Raw genomic sequence first — 6,226 nt, forward strand, 5'->3', positions numbered from 1 at the left:
ATTGCTTGACTATTTTTGTCTTCGTAGTCATAGCTTCCACTAATCTCTTTGATTTCCTCTTTGGCTCACTTGGTTGTACATATGACACTGCATCATATGGAATGCTCTATTTTCAAGATGTCTCTGCAATAGATACTAATAAAGGTTGCACATATGTTATTCCTTGTTTCATGGTTTGCCTAACTGCCTATGACTCACTTTCTGTCATATCGGCCTCTGTTAAATCTTTCTTCATTATAGTCTCAATCTTCTTGTGAGATGATTTCTCTAAAGATGCTTGATGGGATGATTAGTGTCTTCATATGTCCTTAATCTGTACTTAGCTTGGTCTTTCTCAGAGTTCAACAATAGATTTATATATCCAACTACTACATCATCACTTAATTCATAACCTAAGGGATCAAGGAATGTTTCTCAAGGTTCCACTGCTTGAACATGAGTTAAATCTATATCAACCATAACACATATATCATCTTTGAATCTTTCTACAATTGTGGGTGCAATTCTAAATCTTTGTCTCATCTCATTTTGAAATGTTTTCATTATCAAATTTCTGCTATCCAAGATTTTATCTGCTCGATGTCTTCTACATACATCTGTAATCTTCTCCATGGTACACTTCTCACTACTCATAATTTTTGTAATTGATAAGTAAGGAAATCTTTTAAGTACATGAAAGAATATATGATTGATCAATGATTGAAATCTAAACACACCATTCTTGGTCCTCTTGATTTTTTCTAGGTTTTCAAGAAATTGCTTTCTTAGAATCTCACTAAGGTTAACCTATTCCTTCTCAACACAAATCTTATAGGCTGCATAGATGAATCCTACTGACAATTCATCAATCTTAGAACTTGCACAAATAGAGTAGGCAATGATTCTACTTAGAAATCTTACATCATCTTGTTTAATGGTGTTGATCACCATGGCCTTCCCATTATAAACTACTTATGTATAGCTCTCAACCTTCTTCTTAACAAGTTTCTCACCTATAGGTACACTGCCTTGTTTGCTAAGACTAGTTACCTTGTGAAGAAGGTTGACTAAAATGTCAACTACATTATCTTCCATCCATAGTTTTCCATCATTAATCCTACTTAGTATGATCTATGTCTACTCATTGGTGTCCAATTCTTGGTAGAAAAGATATTTGAAAAGGTCTAGTTCTTTCAAATGTTCAAATCTAGGATTCACAGTCATATCATGGTTAAATGCTAATTCCATATTTTTTTTCATATACTTGCTCCTAATAGTTTCAAACTTGTTGTTAAGATAACATCCTACATCTTTGAGATACACTAATATTGTTAGGAGTAATGGATAATGTTGAATTAGGGTTTCCTTCTATGGGTTTTTCAATGAAACAACCTTCAATTTTGGTCTCCCTCATTCTCAACATTATGAACTACTAACATATCCATGATTCTATCAAATATAAACTTTATCAAATAAATTCTGCGAATAAACAATAAAATACCTCTTTCCAAAAATAGGGTTTACTTCAAAATCATCTAGTCAAGTCGCTTCTAAGTGCTCTATGCTTATGATGTAATTGCAATGACGTGGTAATCAAGTTTGTACTCCATTATATTCCTCTAATTCAAACTTGCATTAATTATGGTACTTTGCAAATACAAAAAAGTTGTCAATTACATTCTGAAATCAAATATATGTACGGTAATCTTTGTTTGATCTTCAAATGCTACCCAAAATTTACCATAGCTTCCTTCCATCATGAAAATGCTCCAAGGATCTTCGCTCCATGAAATTCTCTCTAAAAACATAGTTTTCATCTTATGCTATAGAATTAACTTTCTCTATAATAACAGTAACTCTTAATTCCTCTGTAACTAGTTTCAGTAAGCTCCAAATTTCAAGAGAGCTTAAATACCATCTAAACTTATCTCGATACACCTTTTTCCCAACTTTTCTACCTCTAGTTCAATCTCTAGATGAAGTTTCAAATTCTGGTGCTATGAACAAGCTTAATTTAACTTAATTGAATCAAACTTGACTACTGACTTCGATCTTCTAGTCTCATCATCTTCTAACTTTTCTTTTGAGATGTCTAATCCTTTTACAAATGCCTCATTGAGTTCTTCTCAAAGTTCACTGACTACATTTCTTTGTTCCTCATTATCTTTCTTACTTCTAGAGTTCCTCTCATGGTTCCTTCTATCATTGTCGACATTTCTTCCATCGTTCCTTCTATTTCTAAAGTTTCTTCCATTGTTCCTTCTATCTCTGAAGTTTTTGTGCATTCTACAATACTTTTCTATATGTCTAGAGTTGCTGCATAACTAACATACTGGAGTTCTCCTTCTAGGATTTTGCTGATCAATAGGTGCATGACAATTCTAAGCTATGTGTCCAAAGTTGTTACACTTATAAAACACGATCTACCTTCTTTCTTCATAAGGTCTTCCTTCTCTCGATGTCCTTTCATTAGATCTTCTTCTATCTGTAGGGTTAGTATTTCCATACATTCTAATATTCCTTCTATCATTTCCATATTTCTTTATGACCCATAGCATGATCATTATGACAATAAAAACCTGTAACATGATTAAATGACTTATTTTGACAATCTCTTTTCATATGACCTATTTCATTACATGAAAAAAACTTACCTCTAATTTCATACCTAGTTTCCTTAAAAGATTCCACTTGCTTTGGTTCATCCAACATCTCAACTTCCTTGTCTTGTTAAACTTCTTTAGGTTTATTAGAAGATTGACTAGATTCAATCTTATCATCAAATTTATCTTTTTCTTTTGGATCTAATATATTTTCAGGTTTCTTTGCAAACATGTTAAATAGATAACCAAGAACAGTCCTATCATAAGTAGGTCTCCGTATTGACATTGAATTATCAAGCTTTTTTCTGCTAGAATAAAGCTTCTCAAGTTATTGCTTGCATTGAGTTAATTCACCTTTCACAATAGTGTTGTACTTATGAAGTTCTTATGATCTTCTTTCAATGTTTCAAATTCATATGTCTTCTTTGCCAGACTAGCTCTAAGATTTAAATTCTCAGTCTTTTAAATCAGATTCAACTTTGCTAGGATCATTCTTCAAAGTCAACTTTAGATTCATAAGCTTCAATTCATGCTTGAAGACCTTGTACTCTATCTTTAGCTTTGAATAACCATCACTAGTTTTAGATTTAGTAGATTTAGCCTTGGATTTTAGATGTTCAATCTTGTCCTTCAACTATCCAATATATACTTTGGAGTCTTCATATATATCCTTCAGCTTATCTCTTTCTTTAGTAAGGAGATCAATTTGTTCAAGTGCCTCTTCAAGGTTCTTCATCAATTGTTCTATATCCATAGGGATCTTACTCAAGTTGTTAAGCCTCTTCTGAGTAACTATGCTCTAATACCAATTACTAGAAATAGAAATTATTGAGAGAGGTAGGGGGTGGGGTGAATGATTAATTTACAAAATTTAGTCATCAACTAAAAATAATTTATTACTTTGAACCATACATAACAAAATAAATAGGTAATGTTGAATAGTAACAATAAACATGCACAAAGATGACTCATAACACCATATTTTGTTAACTAGGGAAACCCTAGCCAAGGGAAAAATCTGGTGGGGATGATACCCACTAGATTTTATATATGTGTGTGTGTGTGTGTGTGTGTGTGTGTGTGTGTGTTCCTTGTTAGAGGATGGACCCTATTAGGAGTCAATGAGAAAATTTAGTATAGAGAGTTCCTATTAGGAGTTGTAGTACAGTAGATGCAAGATGAGCCCACTGCCCAAAAATGCACTTCTAATTACAAGAAGAGCTCAATGCCCAAACAAGTAATTAATGTTTTGGTATACAGGTGCTGTAACTTCTTTCTTAACTAATATTTGATCTTCAGCTCAATCTCAGATCACAAAAATAGCTTCTCAAAACTTTGCATATATCGCTTCACAAAAGTTTGCGTACAATTTCTCAATACAACATATCACTTTCACAACTTACACTTGCACTATTGAATTCACAAGATGTCCTTTGCATAAATACCATGCCTTTTCACAAATTTCTGCTAGGTTGGCTAAGACCATAATATACTTTTTCAAGTTAGAGTAAACACTTAGGATGTCGGCCCTAATTGGTCAAGTAATTATTTTGTAAACAAGATAATTCCTTTACCTTTAATTCCATTGTTCTGCTTCACTCGTAAAACACAAATATCTCTTTTGTGTACAGTTAGTACTGACTTCTAAGGTTATACACATCATCATAAACATGTATACCATCTCCATATAACTTCATTAATCATAATATGATGTTAGGAACAAGTTACATACACAATGATACACTATTGTAAACCAAATTCATACTTAGACAATTTTATGAGTACCAAAAGCTAAGTATCTTTATTTATGATATTTTCTACATGAAAGTACATCATGTGTTGCCATAAATGACAACAATTACATATCTTCATTAGCCAATTGTTAATAGATTTGGCAGAGAATATTGATACCAGGCAGAGTACTACAAGTTATGTATTTACTATTGGTGGGGTAGCAGCGAGCTAGGTTTCTCAGTTACAAAAGGTAAATGCTTTAACCACTACAAAGGCAGAGTATGTTGTTGCTACAGAGGCAACCAAGGAGCTGATATGGCTTCAATTCTTCCTGGAAGAATCAGGACACCCTTAGAAGGATAATTATTTGTTTACAGATAGCCAAAGTGCCATTCATCTTGCAAAGAATTCAGCTTTGTGTTTAAAGACAAAACACATACAGTTGCATTACCATTTCATTAGGTCAATTCCAGATGATGGATAGCTAAAGCTAGACAAGATACATACAGATGAAAATCTAGTAAATATGTTTACAAAGGTAGTAACAAGGGAGAAGCTAAACTCCTCTTAAGCTTTGGTTGGTCTTCTAGACTAAACCGAATAAAAGAACAATAGAGTCTAGGGTGGTTTGATCTAGTGGGAGCCTCATGGAGTAGTGACATAGCTACAGGATCAGTTTCCAAGTGGGAGATTGTTGTTTTGTGTGGAGCTTGATCATTCCCCAAGAGGGAGATTGTTAGTTTGTGGTAACTAATCGAGGAAGTACTATACATACTCCATAATTACTCGGTGGGGTTATTTTATCAGCATTTTATGGCCAACATGTTGTAACTAATTTTAACTCTAAAGCGAAAAAAATACTTGTATAAAAGGGCTTAGGTTTAGGGATTATTCCATTGTGGCTAATGCAAAAATTGCTTCTTGTAGTGGTATTGAGCTGTAAGGAATTACAAATTATAATTAGGTTGTAATCACCAAATCATAATAATATTGAAATTGTTGTTTGGTGGATATAGCCCAAGGTTTGGGTGAACTACATTAAATCTTGGTGTCTTGTGTTCTCTTCTACCCGATCTATTATTTTCTATTATTGGTTACATTTGCATGTAATTTTTATTTCTGTCTGTGGTTAATCCTAACAGTGGTAAGGACCCATGGCTTACCCTTAAGTATCAGGGACACAAAGTTCATGAGCCATTTTTTGAAAACCCTATGGTACAAACTAGGTACAAATATCTCTTTTAGATCTATGTATCATCCCTAGATAGATGGTCAAACTGAGGTCATTAATAGAAGTGTTAGAAACTTGATGAGGTGTCTTACTAAGGACTATGGACAGGTTTGGGATCAACTCATTGTACATGCTGAATATACATATAATGATATAGTCAATAAATCAACTGGTAAGGGCCCTTTTGAAATTGTTTATGGGCTACATCCTAGAGGGGTGTTTGAAATAAGAGAGTTGAAGGGTGGTGCCAAAGGAAGTGGATATATTGAGAGCTTTTCCCATTCCATGAGGGAAGTCCATGAATTAATAAGGAATACTTTAACTGACAATACTGAGAAACTCAAGCATAAGGTGGATGACAGTAAAAGGGATGTGCAATTCCAAGTTAGGGATCTTGTGATGGTCCATCTAAACAAAGTAAGGTTGTAGAAGGGTTCCTCATAAGCTTCAGATGAGAAGGTTGGGACCTTGCCAAATACTGGCCAAGTATGGTAATAATGCCTATAAGGTGGAACTTCCTAAAGATATTGGGTTGTCACCAGTTTTCAATGTTGCTGATCTAGTTAGGTACAAAGGCCCTACTCTAGATGTTGATAGGATACTTAAGGAAGTCACTCACAATGTGAAAGCCTTAAAACTAACTCCTCCACCACCTAAGGTAGCTGAAAAGATACTTGAC

Source organism: Cupressus sempervirens, chromosome 3, assembly GCF_028749045.1.
Source record: "Cupressus sempervirens isolate cs-2001-9-10 chromosome 3, ASM2874904v1, whole genome shotgun sequence".
Classification (NCBI taxonomy): Eukaryota; Viridiplantae; Streptophyta; class Pinopsida; order Cupressales; family Cupressaceae; genus Cupressus; species Cupressus sempervirens.